General features: G+C 42.4%; 1 protein-coding gene across 1 annotated transcript in view; it reads right to left on the reverse strand.

Annotated features, from left to right (window-relative positions):
- Positions 1-237: 237 nt before the first annotated feature.
- LOC141073897 (twist-related protein 2-like) overlaps positions 238-19,092 on the reverse strand; it is a 65,794-nt gene continuing 46,939 nt past the window's right edge. The window contains exon 2 of the mRNA XM_073561437.1: positions 238-1,021. The gene's annotated coding sequence lies outside the window, so the exon portion shown is untranslated. The remainder of the gene's footprint in view (positions 1,022-19,092) is intronic.

Consider the following 19,092-nt stretch of genomic DNA (forward strand, 5'->3'; position numbering starts at 1 on the left):
TATTTAAGGGCAAATATGACGCAAGAGAGGTTGGTTGGGTTGGCAACAATTTCGATAGAATCTGAAGTTGCTAAACAAATTAATCTCGGTGACTTAGTGTCATCCTTTTCAAAAAAAAAGGCAAGGAAACAAAAATTTTAATTACCTATGGTCGTTTTTGTTTTGTGTTATTGGTTACTTTGTATATATTTGTCCTATACAACTTCTCAGAAGATTAAAGAGTTAGGAGAGAGTTAATTATTCATTGTTGTTGTGGTTTATTTTGCTCCTAAATTTATATCCCAAGTTTTCATCTACTGCCAAGAATAGTAGGGGCGCAACAAAATAGTTTCGCTTAGGGCGCCGTAATCTCTTGGGCCGGCCCTGACTTCCTCGCATCTTTCCCGAAGGCAGCTGGATTGACAAGAGATGCTTCCGTGCCGCTGGATGCCAGCTCTTTGGATAACCTACAGGGACTGTCCTCTGCTGAAGCTTGGCCCAGAATATAATGATCACCCTCCTTAATATCATATGCTGTATGCAAGAAAGCCATCCATAAATGCAGTGCAAGAGATCTCAGGTCTTTGAAGAACTGGATAAGGAATGAAAAGTTGCAAGTAGCTGATCCTCCCATGAGATCCTTCCAAAGCTAAGAAAAAAAGTTTTATTTCTGCAGACATTACATAGAAGTGAAGGCTCCATTTGGATTAGTTTCATGTTTCTTTTCCCGAAATAAATAACTTCCACAGGTTTTCTTTACAAGTGGTTTTCTGTCTGTCCACCGTTGACTTTTACATTCGTGGAGTGAAAAGGTCAGCTGTGCCACGGTTTTACCAGCTGAAACATGACACATACTAGACGTCACAATTCCTTTTCTAGTGTAGGTCTTCCAGAATCCGTAGCCCAGATGACTGGTTGTAGCGTTCATTCACATAATTGCTGCACAGCTCTCGAGCTGTCAAAAAAAGGTTGCAAGTTGGAGCCATCAGATGGACAAGAGATCCTAATTTGGTTCTTCTTTTGGTGGCCGCTCATGGCATACCTGTAAGGAGAGGATAGCATAGTGATCAGCGAGTTAGCTACACAAAAATAACTGATTCTTTGCACATTTTTAAGTATTAATCAAAAATGTAAAAAAAAAAAAAATCTGCCCCTGAAAATCTGTAGGGGAACCTGCTAGCAGGTGTCACCCCAATAAAGAATTGCATAGTTTTTATTAAAACCAACCGATAAGCTGTTTGTGTAATTGATGTTCGGAGAGAGTGAGACGCTTTCCATAGCTGTTTTATGGGGGTTACAGATTAGGTACTCCCTTTTCTTACCACAAAGCATCATTACAAAGTCACATAAACAGGAGAGAACCCAGCTCAACGGACTTGTGAACCAACTTTTTATTTATTCACCAAAGTTCTCATGAGGGGATAAAACGGAATCGGGGATGCATGGTGCATGATATGTGACATCGATGCCCTTAATCATTAAGGCTACTTTCACACATCAGGTTTTCGGCGTCAGGCGCGATCCGGCGTCGTGCCGGAATGCCGGATCCGGCAAATGTTTTGTAAAACCTGATGTGCCGGATCCGGTTTTCTGCCGGATCCGTCTTGTTCTTGACAGACAAAACCGGATCCGTCTCATCCGGTTCATCCGTTTTTCTATCCGTTTTTCGACGGATTACGCCGGATCTGGTTTTTAAAATTGACCCTTGTGGCCTTCCGAACGGGATTGGCTACTGGAAAACTATATATAGCATGTTCCTACAGCCCTTCTTTGACAGGTTGTAGAGGAGAAAGTGCAGGTTGGAGAGAAGAGCAAGTTACTGGCGAAGATGGATGTTGTCATTGGAAATATTACCACTAGAAGTTCTGTGACGGTTTCAGTAATGAGGGACAATTTTGCACTATACTTTATGTCACCTCAAGGCAGAGTACACTGGCAGGATGACAGAGTGTGAAAGATTTGTGCCCTAACCAAACTTGTGTACCTTCTGGACCAACAGTATATACCTTTGCCAACCAAAGTTGGCTATCTTGTCATGGTCTTACTATTTTTAGCTTTAGGCCACAGGTGTGTACCTGGTTGTGTTTTATGCAAAGTATTTCACCTTTTAACAAAAGTTGTGTACATTGTTAGGAAATCACCAACAATAAACACAACTTTTCAGGTGAAATACTTTGCTTCAAACACAACCAGGAACACAACTGTGGCAAAAAGCTAAAATTTACCCACAGTTATATACCTGGTTTTGAATACCTTTTTACCTTTTAAATACCCTGTATTTAACCTTTTTTTTAAACATATTTCGCCGCAGAAAGAAATGACAGACAACCAGTGTAAACAATAATTTAACTTTTATTTAAAATATTGTTTTTTGTGTAAACTGCTTTTAAAGTTAAAAAAACTTTTTTAATAAAGGTTTGAAACCAACCAAATGTGCATTTTTATTACAAAAAAAACATTATAACTCGGTGTAGTGTGGGGTGGAAATACTGCTGGAGGGGCTGCGGGACACTTCGACAATAGGAGTGTGGAGAGAGGACTGGGATCGTGGTGGGGAAGGTACAGTTAGAGGTGATGGTGTGGAAAAAGCTACAGAATGGGTGGACATGTGGGAGGCAGAAGAGGTGGTGGGCGGTGGAGTGGAGGGTTGGGCAGGGACTGTAGGAGCAGATGATGTTGATGGAAAGTTGTATGGGGAAGGAGTTTGGTACGGGGAAGGAGTTTGGTACGGGGAAGGAGTTTGGTACGGGGCAGGTTGCTGGAAGTGGGGAGATGTCTGGTACTGGGGAGGTTGCTGGTACTGGGAAGGTTGCTGGTACTGGTGAGGTTGCTGGTATGTAATAGGAGGGGGAGGATGGAAAGTGGCTGGAGGGGGTGCAGATGTAATAGGAGGGGGAGGATGGAAAGTGGCTGGAGGGGGTGCAGATGTAATAGGAGGGGGAGGATGGAAAGTGGCTGGAGGGGGTGCAGGTGGAGGAACTACAGTGGTGGGAGGTGGAGGTTGGGAGGTAACCTGCTGTAGAGCACCGTGGCACGAATGCATTACATGCATCTGCTGGGTAGGAGATAGTGTTGCCATGCGCTCCACAACAGACCTGAAAAAGGTGTGGTTTGGCGAAGATCTTGCTTCTGAATGCATGGTTTACAGAAGTGTCTTCACCTCCAGAATGCTGGAGTTGATCTGCTGAAAGCCTGCGGAGATTTGCTCTGACAAGACTTTTAGACAGTTCTGGAAAGATGCATTCAGATGCAAGAACTCTGGCGCATAACTCTTTTCCTGACCCCTCTGCCGCTGCCGCCCAGTACCCGCAGGTGTACTAGAGGTGGCAGGGGCAGAAGGGTGGGGTAAAGGGAAAGCGATCTCCTCACCAGCAGCTTCATGTAATGTAGGCGGCCACGATGCTCCTGTGCTGGTGGATGGGACAGATGGGTCGAATGTGTGGGAAGGCTGGGAAGGTGCAGATGTACCGGGGCGGTCGAAGTGTCCCTCGGTGCCGGTCTCCTCAGGGATCGCCTCAGAAGGGTCCAATCGTGCAGGCTCCCGAGTGCTGCTCACCGTGCTGTGGAATAAAGAGAAAAAAAAACAATTAAAATACTGACATGGTATGGCCCTGGCTGAAAAAAAAAAGTTACATCTAACATTTTTTTTCACATGTGGTGTGTAATATTTACCTTCTGGTGAGCATTGTTTCCCGGAGGAACGACAGGGCTTGTGCGTACTTGTACTTGCTCCTGCGTCCTCCAGATCCACTCGGGGCCCGCATCTCTTTATTGAACTCCTTCTTGAAACGATCCCTCACAGACCGCCACCGATTCACTATTCTGTTCCCTGAAACGAGAAAGGAGTGGTTAGTATACAACATCAGTGTTTCACAAACTCCAGTCCTCATGGTCCCCAGGGGTCATGTTTTCAGGATTTCCATAGTAAATAGAAATCCTGAACACATGATCCGTGGGGACCACGAGGACTGGAGTTCAGGAAACACTGGTTTACATCAAGCAACCGGTACTGTATATACTTACGCTCTTTAATCTGGGCCCGAACATCGAGGTCCTCCCAGCGGCCCACAAGGAGCGAACAGATTTCCTCCCAGAGTCGTCGGGTAACGATAAGGTCAGCGTGGCGGCGGTCAGCCATATTCCAGAGCGGCTCCCTTTCTCTGACGAGATCGATGAGGTGGTCCACATCGAGTCCTCCATCCTCACCGTCAGAGTCGGGAGCACGCTGTGAAGGCTGTGAAGACAAAAATAACATAATTAGCCTCCACAAAAGAAATGAAATAAAAAGTGCAAAAAAACAAAGCAAAAATATTTATACTTACACGCTGGTGACCGCCGCGTTGCTGTCGCCGACGACCCTGGGAGGCACTGCGAGGACCTCTTGGCCGAGCACCAGATTGGGAAGACTAGAGAAGAAAACAAAAAATGTTATGTCTTTGGATGTAGGCATTTGTTTGCTGTGTGTGGTCTGCAGAACATTGTTTTCTATGTGTTGTGTGTAGTGTGATGTTGTGTTTCTGCGTTTGATGCAAAAAACTTACCAATTGTGAGCCCACTCCAAGTGTCTGTCCACCCCTTCCTTCTTCTTCTGGGAGCTCCTCTTCATCTTGTGAATCCTGTTTTGAAATAAAAGGCAATGAATAGACATATATTACAGAGATGATGGATTTTGGAAATAAAAACTTACCGTCAAACGCTGACGATGCGAGGGAGGGCTCCCAGAAGATGATGTGCTGTCTTCCTGGTGGCCACACTCCATGCCTGTGGGTGGTGTTCCAGCTGCTGCCATTGCTGCTGCTGCTGCTGCATCTATTGGGCGGCTGTTGAATAAAGAGAAACAAAGGGCCAATAAATATCTTGATATTCAATAGCCCTAGTTTGGAGGAATGGGGGATTTGATAATTACCGTCTCTCATCTGCTGCTGGCCTCCCCTCCTCAGCATGTTCCATTTGCTGCTCCATTTGGGGTGGTGGTGGTGCTGATGGTGCTGCAGTGGTCTCCTGCCTTCTCCTGCTGCGCTTGGTTGCTTTCTTGGGTGGCATGTTGGGTGTGGCTGTGGGTCCCACTGTCTTGCTTTTATATATGTCTTGTGGGCAGAGCTACTGAGCATGCTCAGACCAAAAAAAACGGATCCGGCCACCGGATCCGGCTTTCGCCGGATCAGGCGCATTGCGGCGCTCATAGGCTTTCATTGTGTGAAAAAGCCGGACGCGCCGGATCCGGCGTGTCCGGCTTTTTCGCCGGAGACAAAAAACGTTACAGTAGCCGTTTTTTCCAGACGCCGGATCGCGACACATTGCCGGATCCGGCGAAAACCAGATGAGACGCATGGCCATCCGGCGCGATCCGGCGCAAATGCAAGTCAATGGGGGGGAAACCGGATCCGGCATTGCATTTCGCCGGATCCGGTTTCTGTCAAAAGCGCCGAATCGCGCCTGACGGCGAAAACCTGATGTGTGAAAGAGGCCTAAGAGTGCACAGCCACCTGTCTCTTTTCATGTACTTTGCATCCCTGATTCTGTTTTATCCTCTACTGAGCATTTAGGGGAATAAAGAAAAAGTTTGTTCACAAGTCCATTGAGATGGATTCTCTCCTACGATCCGGCTAAGCATTTCCTGTGTTCCGAACACCGAAGGAAGACTTCAAGGGAGAGCCGGACTTATATTTGATCCTTACAAAGTACCTATTATTCTATTTTCTCTGTCTAGAGAGTATGTAGTAGATTGTCATTCATCCCACACTTCGAAGTATATATCAGTCTAATATTACAGGTAATGTGTGCCAATAGTGACTTCTATAGAACACCACTGTAGTGTATTTTATGAACTTTGTGTAGGAAGGGAGATAGCAGATTTTATGCACAGCTTATGTGTACCTAAAGCATAAACTAAAAGAAATAAACTGTAATATAAATTGGCATGCATGCAAGGTATAAGTGCATGTTCACACTGGCCACAAACAAATAAAAGGTAAGATAAAAACAATACTCTACAGTAAATAAATGAATAGGAATAGTGCATGTAAATAACATGAGGTTCTTAGTTAACACTGTTTTGATCAAAAAAACGTAAAAGCCATCCCACCACATCAATGTGACCCTATTCAGGACAGTTCTAACTTCTAGTACTAAACCCTTACCATATGTCAAATTACGTAAAAAAGAATAAGGGGTGAGTAGGACTGAGACCCTAACTAATGGACACCCAGCCTTGGGTAGCTATAAACGTAATGTCTGTAAAGGGCTGTGGAATTAGTGGCGCTATAAAAGTGAGTGAAATAAATTAATAAATGTTCAGCTCAGTTAACGAAGCACTCTATATTATTTTCATGCACTATTGCTATTTATTAACATACTACATATTATTTATTTCAAAACACGTTGAGAATAAACTGTACTGTCAATATCTTTGCTTGATTCCAACGTATTTATTGGTTGCATATCAACAGCCAATAATACCCGCTATCTCCCTTCCTATGTTGGATCTACCAACCAGGGGGCTCAAACGTTACTTATTACCATATCAGCATTGTGTATCACACAACCTTACCAGGTTAGCGGTACCGCCATTTGATCACCATGTTATTTTGGATAACACCCTATTGAGCTTTTCTGGTTTTCCAGTTATTTTCCTTTATGTACTTCTTGGTTCTTTTAGTTTTCTGGAAGGCAATATATATGCTAAAAGTGGTGTGGGTGGGTAGATCTGTATATGAGACACATCTGGTTTAGTCTAAACTAATTAAAATGCAAACTTCATAAACAAGAAGAAGTTACATGTGACTTTGGTTTACATTAAACCTCTTCCACCATTCAATGACAAAGAATTGACATGCTGCGTCATAGCTGAAAGGAAAGCTCAGTGCCATACAAGAACATACAAGAGATCTAAGCCTCTTAGAAGCATCCTAAAAAGCTGAATATAGGCTCAAAACTATGGCTCCAATTCATGTTTTGTGATTTTTTTAAGTCACTTTCCTTTATTGTCTTGTTGTGCCATTAGTTGCTGTTGGTGGTGCAAAGTCGAAAACGGGCTTTTTTTTGTGTGTTGCGCTGCTTTTGCTGTTCTTGGTCCCTAAATTCCCAAATTTCCTCCAAAATACTGGCGCATTTGGAAATACAGCAGGGGGGACTTGAGTAAAATTGCGCCAAATTTTGTGCCTTTTTAAAAAGTCGCAATTGAAGAATCAGATCAAAACATCTGAAATCGCTAAACTCTGCCCACAAAGTGGAAAAAAAACATACGAACTCATATGAAATAGACGCAAAATAAGGCGCCAATGCAATAATGAATTGGATGCGAACAAAATAATGACACAAAATACACAAAACTAGACAAAGAACAAGCGCAAAGGCAATGTTGAATCGGGGACTTTGTACTGAACATGATAATGATGAACATGGTCAACTGCTACATCAAAATATGTGACAGGGAGGCGTATTTTATCACTTCTCTTAAAGTAATCATACCCAGATGGCATGACCTTAAAAGATATTAATCCTTATAGAGTAAAATAATATTTTTTCCTATGTGTTCCTTGAGCACTTGTATTTCATAAAGACCACAGGCTGGGCATTGGTGTACAGCAAGGGTCCCCAGCCTGAGTAAGGGGCCAACATGTAGCCAGTCATGTCATCTTATGCAGCCCTCTATTATCTGGACACAGAAAAACACCATTGGGTGACTGTTAATATGTAATTTCTATGTCAGAGGGGAGAGGAGTGGTGTCTGGAGAGGACCATGGCCAGGCAAGCACTAATGGTATATTGTGTACCCATCTCTGCTCCTCCATCCTCAGGAACTTTGGATCCCTTGAATCCTGTTACTCAGTTAGAGGTGACCTTCTATTCATGCAGATCTGCCCATTGTATTTGATAGATGTTGTGAAATTCTATATTGGTACTCGAATAGCCATAAAAGGCACCTGAATGTGTGGTCTCCTCCTCTCTAGAGTGCCAAGTTGCAAAGAAGGGGATCCCTATTCAGGTTGTTCTGAAAGTGGAACCTTCACCTATTCTGCATTTAAGTTACATTAAGTTCCTTGGAGGAGTGGATCAGTTTGATAATGTGTCCCAAAGACCATAAAGTGTTTTGTAATCTGGTCGAAGAATATTCAGGATTGAGAGTCCTCAGTGGTAGATACCTTTTAATGGCTAACTGAAAAGATGGTAACACATTGCAAGTTTTCGAGACTACTCGAAACTACGACTACGAGCTTGCAATTTGTTACCATCTTTTCAGTTAGCCATTAAAAGGTATCAACCACTGAGGACTCTCAATTCTGAATATTCTTCTATCTACTGGCTAACACGGTACAAAGATATATATCTTTTCTGTATTGTAATCTGGTCTACATTGATCATTGGTTCAGATTCAGATCACTTTTATCCTTTATGGTAATAGTTCCCATTGGGAATCAGAAGAGCTGCAGATCTGCAATATGTGCTGTGTTCTTATTGCATTCATGAAAAAGTCTATACACAAAAAAATTAAAATAGGTACCATATTAACCTATTATTACCAGATAGTATAGGACATCTTCAAAATGGGTCTGTTACCAGAATTCATAAGCCAAACTATATGTAGTGTTAGATCTGTTAGATTTGATGAGTCTTGTGAACATTGTCTATATACGAGTTCTGATATTAAAATGAGCACGAAGTCCAGCTGGAGAGTAAGACAGCTCATGAGTATGTCTTTTCAGTCTCCATCTTTCCCCCACCTGACTGACCGCTGCAGCTTGTACTAAGTGCCACAGCTCAGCATCAGTAGAGAAGAGGTACAGTGAGGAATTGCGAATAACGAGTTGGGCAGAAATTAAATTTAAACTTTTAAAAAAGATTATTAAGCCATTCTGACATGGATTTATACCTCATTAGGTCTAAGAGATCTATGTAAAAATGAAAGCAGTTTCTATTCTGTAATCTGCTGAGAGATTCACTTTAAAGGAAATCTGTCAGTTGAATAGCCCTCATAATCCATCTATATGGGCAAGTAAGTCATAGGAAGCTGAATAAAGTGATACTTTGTTATCTAAGATCCAATGTCTTATTGCAGAGAAATCCACATTTTTATTATATGTAAATGAGCTGTTAACATCTATGTGCTGGAGTGACAATCTCCCTCCAGAGCTTATTTAAAAAAAAGTGGGAGTTACCAGTGTGAGACATGTAATGACAGTCTGCTCTCATAATCACACACAGCTCTCCAGTGATATCACAGCTAACAGTACAGCAGAACTAAGCTTTGTCTCAAACATTTGCTGCAGCACTTGTCTTCTCAAAGTGCTGTCAGCTCTGCTGCAGTGCTGTGCATGATTAGAACCAACACAGTACAGCAGAGATCAATCTTGTCTCATTACAAACACAACAAGCACATAAGCAGTTGTCTTCTCACAGAGCTGTCAGCTCTGTTCTACTGTCCTTCCCCCCACACTGGCAGCCTGTGAAATTAAAGCTGAAAAGGGTTAACTATTTCCCCCTTGTAAAATAATAACACTTATCCTCTTGCAGATCTGTGTACGACCCATAGCCTGGAATAGCTCATTTACATATCAGAAAAATGTGGATTTCTCTGTAATAAGACATCAGATCGCAGTTATCAAGGTATCATTTTATTGAGCTTCCTATCACCTACATGCCCATATAGACGGTTTAGGAGGGACGATCCTACTGACAGATTCCCTTTAAGCAATCAATCCAACCTTCATGTGCATTACAGATACTATTGCTCATCACTTATATTGATAAAAAAAGCATAAAAAAAATAAACTTTACAGGTAATATGCACAGTACGTGATAATTGTTGATAATGCGTCCTCCTAAACCAGACTCTGTATAGGTGAAAAAATAACTCGCAACGTCGCAAGATATCTTGGGTCTGCAGTAGAACGTGGTAACCAGGTTTTTGAATCCTCCTTAGCTCAGAAGATTTTGTTGGCTGTGAAATGTGATGAATTTATGCATTTATAGCAATGAGTTAACCGTCATCTCTAAACATACGTGGGTGGGAGGCGAGCCTTGTAAACAGAGAAGATTTATCAAAAAGAAATGTCTGTTTATTACTAAGTTCCCAAAGCAGTGCCGGTGACCCTTTCAACATTTTGGCAAGCATTTAGAGCATTGTAATACTGCTTGGAAACATATGCTCAGCAAATATTCACTTACCAGTAATAAGAATTTAACAAGGAGAGTCAGATAAATTGTGTCCCAGTTTGAAGGGAGGGGAAACCATTGAGAACATTGTATCCTGCATCAATGCTGATGACATCTCCACACACGTATGTGATCCTAGATCATGGTGCAAATGTCCTCCTTGGCCAGTTTAACAGTGACATCATATTGCATGTGAATAAAATGGGTTTCAAAGCTTATTATAGAGCAGATTGATACAAAAATAGATGACATTTTGTTTTTTACCTTTACACTTGCCAGTGTCTGTATATGTGCCACCATATGCTTCCTCTATATGGCACCATATTAATGACAATGCTCCCTAGTGATGATTTGGTGGGAGAATAGAACACATATTAAAGTACGCTACAGTACGTTATAGTGCTCTATATACTTTATAGTACGTCTTTGTATCTCATACTTTTGTAGAAACAATTGTTTTAGGACTCATTCAGACTCATTTTTGTCGTTTTCAAAAAATGACTAATGAGAATCAGTGTTTCGGATTAGATTTTCATCAGGTCACAGTGTCAGATTTTACCATCAGTTTCTGTAGTATGCAAAACAAAATGATGCAAGTTTCTTAAGCTTCTCCTATTATCTGTGACTCTGATCAGAATCAGACTTGTCTCCATGTTTTAGTGCGAAAATGCACAGACATGTGAACAGCCGCCAGATTGACAATAAGGCCAGGTTCACATAGCGTTAACACAGCCCGTTCAACGCATAGCATTGACAGGCTGCGTTACCGCTATAGCATAACGCGATATGTGTTATGCTATACCGCTAGTGCTGATGCTTCATCAGCACTAACGGTGACGGAGCCTCAGATGCTGCAGCCCGCATCCGAGGCTCCGTCAATGAATGACGGCACGTCGCGAACGCATGCCGCTTTATGGCATGCGTCGCGATGTGCCACATAATGGGTATCAATGGCAGCATTAACGGACTGCCATAACGCAGTGTGACCCTAGCCTAATAGAAAAATAGAACTTGTATGAGAGAAACTGGAGTCTGACTGATCCCTTAGCCTGAGTAGTACATGATTCCAAATCCAATGCCGAGGAGATGCTAAGAGGATGATGAACTAGTGATCAACTTGAAGCTTGTGTTTCCCATTACAACTGAATATACAGTACTATACTGACGCGGCTGTAGATTTTGTCAAATGATATTCCTCCCTGTAATAATTTTAGTAGATATTGGTAATTTTTGACTAAGAACACAGGTTTCAAATGGACCAAATGGATATAAGGGTTAATAAGAGAATATAACACGCTATTCCTGCATTATGGCTTTTTTTTAGATTTTACAGACTGTGGCCATGATGTCAACAAATTTTGCACAGCATCCTGCTTGTGAAATGGTGACTTTGTTGTGTAAAAAGCATGGACAACAATTGTGCAAATGTAAGGGACACAAAGGAGTGTCCGTAAGTGTACAGATATATACGTGTATATATATTTAATGTCGGATGTTATGTACCCTTTCCCTTTAACGTTATTCGTATTTATTGTACATGCCATGTAAATGTCTATTTATTGTATCTGTAATATGTATTTAACATTGGACACTTATATAGATAGGAAACGTGTAGTACCCTAGTTTTCCCACTAGATGGGGATAGAGATACTCAGCTTGTAAATAGTTAAAGTAGGAGGGGATAACAGCTGTTAAGCCAGGGAGCATCTGGAATTTGAATCAGTTGGGCGGGAGTGCCCTGACAGGGCTGTTGGCTCCGTAATGTTAAAGTCAAGAATCCAGTAATACAGAATTCGGGCCAGTATCTCATCAGGGAGTAACACCAGAAGAAGTACTGACAGTGCAGAACTAGTGGGTCTGCAGTTGCCAGAAGAAGACTAAGCAGTATGGGCACATCACTCAGAATGTGGCGGCTTATTTCATCTGTGGATATTCTTGAGACCGGGGCTAAAAGGTTAAGTGGGTCCCCTACTGGAGTAAGATTGAGCAGAGTTGATGCTGAAAGAGCACGGTCCATCCGGGAAGCGAGCTTAGTGGGAGAGAGGGAAAGACAGGGACAGAGGAGAAAATGTCCATTGCCAACCCTGATGCTGGAGTGAATATGTATGCGCTGTGTATAGGAAACAGTAAAGTTGATTGTTCAAGTATTGAACAGGACTGTGACACATTGTCTGAGGAGAATGTGTAGCGCATAACAGAAAGCCCTGAGGGGGAGCTGGAGAAAGCGCAGGTATGCTGACAGAAAACTGTCATGTCTATGTGAGGGGAGGCCAGGACTCCGTTGCCCCGGAGTCCTCGGCCACGACTATGGTCCTGGCTGAACCTTGCACATATGTGGAATAAAGGTCTTTGGATTTAAAGAGAATCTATCATTAGATTCATGCTGCTCGAGCCATGGGAGAGTCTTGTCCCTCAACTGAAGCGTCGTAGGCAGAAGCCAGCTGGGGACTGTATCGGACTATTTAAATCTCTCCTTATCTAGAGTTTGCGGACGGCTTTGCATACTGTTTTCTCGGAATTATTGCAGCATTTCCGAGTAGGACATACTGGCTGCAATTGCACAGCCAGGCTCTGATTAATGCAGCCTGTAGTTTGTGCAGCATGAATCTAATGACATGTTCCATTTAAGAGTGACACATTTTCTTAACACGGAGCAGGAAGCAAGCAGTCGAATGATTTAGCCCATCCATGAATTATATACAGCCATTCTCTTGAATAGTGTCTATGTATCATTACATTTCTCCTGCACCTGATATTCAGGACTATCTTCTATTAAAGGGGTTGTCCTAGTGGACAACCCCTTCTCACTCTAAATGTTTGTCCCTGAAAAAAATAATTCTACTCACCTCCCATGATGGCACCATTCTGCGTCAACACTTGTGTTCCTGGGGCTCACGTGAGGTTGTTATATCTTGTGAACCCTGCACGCAATCAGAGCCAGCATCACTGTCTCTTCCTTTGAACGTATATCCAATCAAGAAGAAGTGAGAGCTGCGTTTGGACGCTCACCCCCTCTTGATTACTTATATGTCCAAAGGTGGGGACAGTGATGTCAGTGCTGACCGGGAGGAGGGCTCACATGACATAACAACTTCACATCACATGAGCCCTGGGAACGCGAGTTCCGACACCGTCGGAATGGCCCCCGCACCGAAGGTGAGTATAAGTGTTCTAATTTTATCAGCGGCAAACATTTAGAATGAGAAGGGGTTGTCCTAGTTGGTTTCCCCTTTCATTTGCAGTCATTTATACTTTAATACAGTTAAAGGGACATTCTGAAGTTATTCAATTCTTTTAATTAGTTAGACAACATGGAAATAAGCAAGTTTGCAATTGACTTGCTCTTCTATCTACTGTCATTGTCCTGCAATGAAAACTTTTATCTTACATAGTGTACAGCTCATTTCCATGAAACTCGGCCACTAGTGCCTGCCCAGACTCTGCGCGATAGTGCAAAATAGTTACATTCCAGGAGAGAGGTTAACTCCTAACATAACATCTCATTGATTTCTACAAAGCAGTTTGCTCCTCACCACCTGCTCCCTCCCTCTCAGCTCCTGACACAATTCCCCAGCACCCTGCATCAGGGCTCTCACTGTTCTGAGCTGTGTGCTTGTTCAAGTGCCCTCTTATCTCTACAATACAGTGATAGCAGTGTAGACTCACCTCACCAGAACTGTCACTCAAGGAGGAGAGTCCACCCCAACAGAAACCATGAAGTACGGAGACTGTGAGGAGACGGATTTGTCTGAGCTGCTCAAGAGACAACTTGAGAATCCCCATTTAAGAAAAAACAATGGGGGCGTTTCTTACATTATATATAAAACAAACTTCATGAGAACATAGCCTTAAGGCCCCATCACACACAGCGAGATCGCTAGCGAGATTGCTGATTTTGTGACGCATCTGTGATCTCGCTGTGCGTGGCATGCACCAGCGACAGGCCACCCCGCCGGGTATCGCTGATCGTGCAGGAATGTCCTGGGCCATTTTTTGATTGTTGGTCTCCCGCTGGCCAGCACGCATTGCTGCATGTGGCAGCGGGAGATCAATGATCAGCGAGCTCCCAGCGCTGTAAGCAGATGCTGGGAGGTGGAATCCAAGGTAAATATCAGGTAACTAAGCGCGCGCGTCGCATAGTTACCCACTGTGTACCTTGGATACCTGTGTGCTCACCGTGGGAGCTGGTATCCAAGGTACACAGCGGGTAGCTAAGTGACGCGTAGGCTTAGTTACCTGATATTTACCTTGGATACCAGCTCCCAGCGCGAGCACGCAGGTATCCAAAGTACACAGCGGGTAACTAAGCGACACACTTGCTTAGTTACCCGATATTTACCTTGGATACCAGTGTCCTCGCTGGTCCTGATCGCTGGAGTGTCTGCCTGTTTGACAGCTCACCAGCGATCATGTAGCGAGGCACCAGCGATCCTGACAAGGTCGTATCATTGCGGGATCACTGGTGCATCGCTTAGTGTAACGGGACCCTTAAATTTGTAGAATTCTTACACACGCACAATTTGGCTAGTTGGGCTAGTCTAGTTAGTATTTTAAAAGAGATCAGTCACCAGATTTCACAATACAATATCGTATATATAAATGGATCTCTATGAACTGATGAGGCTCTTACTTACTTTTTAAATCCATGTCAGAATGACTGTATAATTGTTTTATTCTTTTTACTAAGCCTACCTAGCCTGATTAACAGCTCATCAGTGTCCATCTTCCCGCTGCTGCTGCTGAGATCTCACATTGCTTAGTGCAAGCTGCAGCTGTCAATCAGTCTGTGGAGATATTTGGACTCATTAGCTCTCTCACTTTTTAGCTGGGCTCATTTTTATATTATAAGGAATATAAATCCATTCTAACATAGAGATCTGTTTAATCATGTATTCAGTTTGTGTTAGAAAATCTGGTGTCAGAACCACTTTAAGACAATTATTGTTAGCTGTCTCGTCAGGGACCAGCGGGTTCACGCTTTTGCGGGCTCCCTATGGGCACCTGGCTTTGGAGCAGCTGGAGTTTTTTTTATTCTCATTATACAAAAAAAACAAGCAGATAATATTCTGAGCCTGGGGTGCTGAAAACTATTGACTTAAAAATATGGCAATTTAATATATGACTCCGAGTTAAAAAAAAAAAGAAACAATCTAGAGATTTATATTATTACAGAGGTTATGTACATATGTAACGGCTGAGAATGAACCGACGCCAAAATTTGCAATTCAACCATCAAGCATTGCTGGTGTTATGTCATGCATGCTGTTCCTTTTTAGTGTAATTGTATGCAGAATTAAAACCAGGTTTAGTGATTTGAGCGCTCGTCTTTTTCTAGACAGAAATATCTGGTTACAAATTATTATTTTTCTAATGATTATTATTATATATCATCACTCGGTCTTTTCAGAGGGGCTTATTATGGGCAGTATCGGAAGTGAGGCAATCGTAGTAAACACTTCAAAGTAGTCCTCAAACTTTACCAATACGTAGCCTTGATTATACAATGTTTCCGTCACTTGCGCATAGTCATCATCAGGCATTTTGGTCTAGATGAAAAATTCTGAACAAGTTTAAAGAACTCTTGGAAAAACCTTTACGGTATTACATGGTTTCGTTACAATCTACTTGTCGTAAATGGTAGCGATGGTAATAATTTCCTGACTTGTACGTCATTGCCGAATCATTAGCTCTTTTCCCAGCTGTCATTATATTACGTGACCCGCACTCAGGTTCACTTTTTCTATTTATTATTAGGAGAGCCTTGATTTGAGCCTCAAAGGAGTAAATCGAGAAACTGACCTTCAGTCCACAGACAAGAAGCTGCATGATTCAGTGTAAGGCCTCTTTCACACATCAGTATTTTTGATCAGTATTTCATCGGTATTTGTATGCCAAAACCAGGAGTGTCTCCAAAATAAGGAACAGGAGTCAGTCTTTCAATTTTATTTTTTTCTCGGTAAGTTCCATTCCTGGCTTTGGCATACAAACACTGATGCAAAATACAGACCAAATACTGACGTGTGAATGAGCCTTAGGCCGGGATCACACTACAGCGAGATACGGCCGAGTCTCGCAGGTTAAAACCAAGCTCTGGTGCCGGCACTCCGGAGCGTAGCATGCAGTTCCATGTATTGCTGTGCGGCTGCACGCTCCGCTCCGGAGTGCCGGCGCCAGAGCTTGGTTTTAACCTGCGAGAATCGGCCGTATCTCGCTGTGTGTGATCCCGGCCTTAAGGTCTTGTGCACATGACCATATGTTCGGTCCGAGTGCATTCACACAACACATAGTATCTCACTCAGACCGATGTTATACTATGGGGCCATGCATATTTCTCATTTTCTCTTTGGACCGAGACGGCGTTGCAGCTGATCTGATTATCGAATCACCCTCAATCATGCAAGTCATCGAGTCCGTGGAAAACATCAGACTGCACTTGGATAACCTGTAAGTGCAGTCTGATTTCCACTGACTGACACAATAGAGAAGATACAAAAAATTTCTCCATCTTTTCCTAATCCGAGAATATCGGAGCACACCATGATTGCACTGCGAGTTTGATCAGAGCATAATCGTCCTAATTCTCTCGAATGAGAGTATATAAGCTTGTGTGACCCTAGCCTAAGAGTCAGTGTGCGAGTTACATGATATAACATGGAAGGAAGGCGATAATTTGGCAATAAAGTGTCTTGTAAGCAAATTCAATTCACTACTTTATAAAATATGCGAATTGCAAATGGATCGTACAACAAAAGCGTTTCAGGAAATTCTTTCCTAATAATTGGGCATACTACAGGAGCTTTTCAAAGATGGACATTTATCACTCATGCACAGGATGTCAGATCACTTGGGCCCCATCAGTCACTAGAATGGAAGTCCCAAGCTTTCCTTTCCCCATTTGTTCACAATCGAATGAGGGGAACATATAAATGGTGACTTTTGTTTTAACATACTTTTCATAAATTAATAGTAGAAGTGAATATAAAAAAATTGTAATATTATTTATCAGAGAACTCTGGTACTTTTTCCTCTTATAAGCCACCCTCTTCCTCTCCCCCTGCTTCCTGAAACCACTAGAAAAGGGCCACCAAGGATCATGCTAGGAACTCTACCATGACTCCTGTTCTGCCTTCTTCCACGTATGATGCTGTGTGGATTCCAGCATATGGCTAAACCCTTCATCCACTCCCAGTAAAAAGACTGTATGGGTGCTTAAGTCTATATTTATTGAGATTAAGTGAACAACAATGGTAGAAGATAACGGATGATATAGTGGAGGAGATTGGTGAACACAATTGTGGATGAGATCGGGTAAAAACTATAAAGAAACAGATGGTACAGTATATCAGTACTGGCAGATAACAACAACAGCAGTAGCAGGCATTATTACAGAGGTTGAGTAATACAACACACAATGCAGTGAAGAGAGATATCTAAGCAACTTAGGCTGCCAGCATTGCAATACCTGAACAAGGATACATCTAACTACATGCAGTGCAAGAGCATTACAATGAGCTGGAAATTCATTGCACATATCCTGGGGGCTGCATTATGGCTAGCTAACACAGATACATAGCACATATCACATAACTGAATTAAACCCTCACCGGAATCCACTTGACAGAAGCAGTGATTTTGCAGAGAGCAGGACACTTGTGAGTAACTCAGAGATCCAGGAGAAAATGGCTACAAGTTCCAAACCCGGGAAACTTGAAGGGGCGGTTCTAAACAAAACAACTATTAAAGGGAAAGGATTCTAAATCCTTAACAGGAAAGAGAATGGCAACTATGACATCTAATAGCCATAGCTGGAACAGCACTTAAGAAATGTCTTGCTACACAAGAATGGGCAGAACAACTCCTTTGTCAAGCCAACAGTAAAGAATCCTGAGACCATTCATGTGTGGGGTTGCTTTTAATTCAAGGGTGTGGGCTCACTCACAATTCTGCTTAAGAACACTGCAATGAATAAAGAATGGTATATAAACATCCTACAAGAACAACTTCTCCCAACGATGCAGAATAATTTGGTGATGAACAAGGCTTTTCCCAGTATGATGGAGACCATGTCACAAGACAAAAGTGATAATTAATTGGCTCAATGAACAAAACTTTGACATTTTGGGTCCAAGGCCAGGAAACTCAACAAATCTCAATCCCATTGAGAACCTGTGGTCAATCCTCAAAAAGTGGGTGGACAAACAAAACCACAGAACTTTTGATAAACCCCAAACACTTCTCAGGCAAGAATGGGTTACAATCATTCTGGATGTGGCCTAGAAGCCGATATCCAGCTGTCAGGGAAAATTACAGAAATCTTGAAAAATAAGGGTCAACACTAAAAATACTGAGTCATTGTATGAATTGTATGTATTTGTCAATAAAAGTTTAAAAACTTATGAAATGCTGATAATCGTACTTCAGTAACAATAGAAACGTCTGACTAGAAGATCTAAAAACTTTGTAAAATCAAAAATTTATGTCGTTATCAAAACTTTTGGCCATGACTCTGCGCAAAAAAAAAAAAAAAGCTAAAATCAGTCTTGGTCAAAGCAAGGATTGCAAACACAGTGAGGAGTCAGGTTACACCTCCTATTATACTCTAATGAGAGGGGTGAGGGAGGAAGGAGGCGGAAAAAGGAGCTGTGATAGAACTGACAGATACAGGTAGATCCAGCTGCAGCTTCCAGCAGATATGGTAGAATCTCATCCACACGCAGTACTGCTGCATAATGTCTTCTATGATGCTTCTGCTGTTTCTATGTGCTGCATAAAGAAAGAAGGGAAGTAATCTCTCTGGGTGTGTACTGTGCATGAGAGACATCATGGCAGTTAGTCTCCACCCAAAAGGTCAGAGACATCTGAAATTCAGAGTTAGGGCTTGCAGAGGGAAAATGCAATATAGAAGTCAAATAATGTCCTGAAAGACTTTTGTTCCTCATGTACACACAGGACAGCTTA

Source organism: Dendrobates tinctorius, unplaced genomic scaffold, assembly GCF_039654945.1.
Source record: "Dendrobates tinctorius isolate UK_male_01 unplaced genomic scaffold, ASM3965494v1 ptg000319l, whole genome shotgun sequence".
Lineage (NCBI taxonomy): Eukaryota > Metazoa > Chordata > Amphibia > Anura > Dendrobatidae > Dendrobates > Dendrobates tinctorius.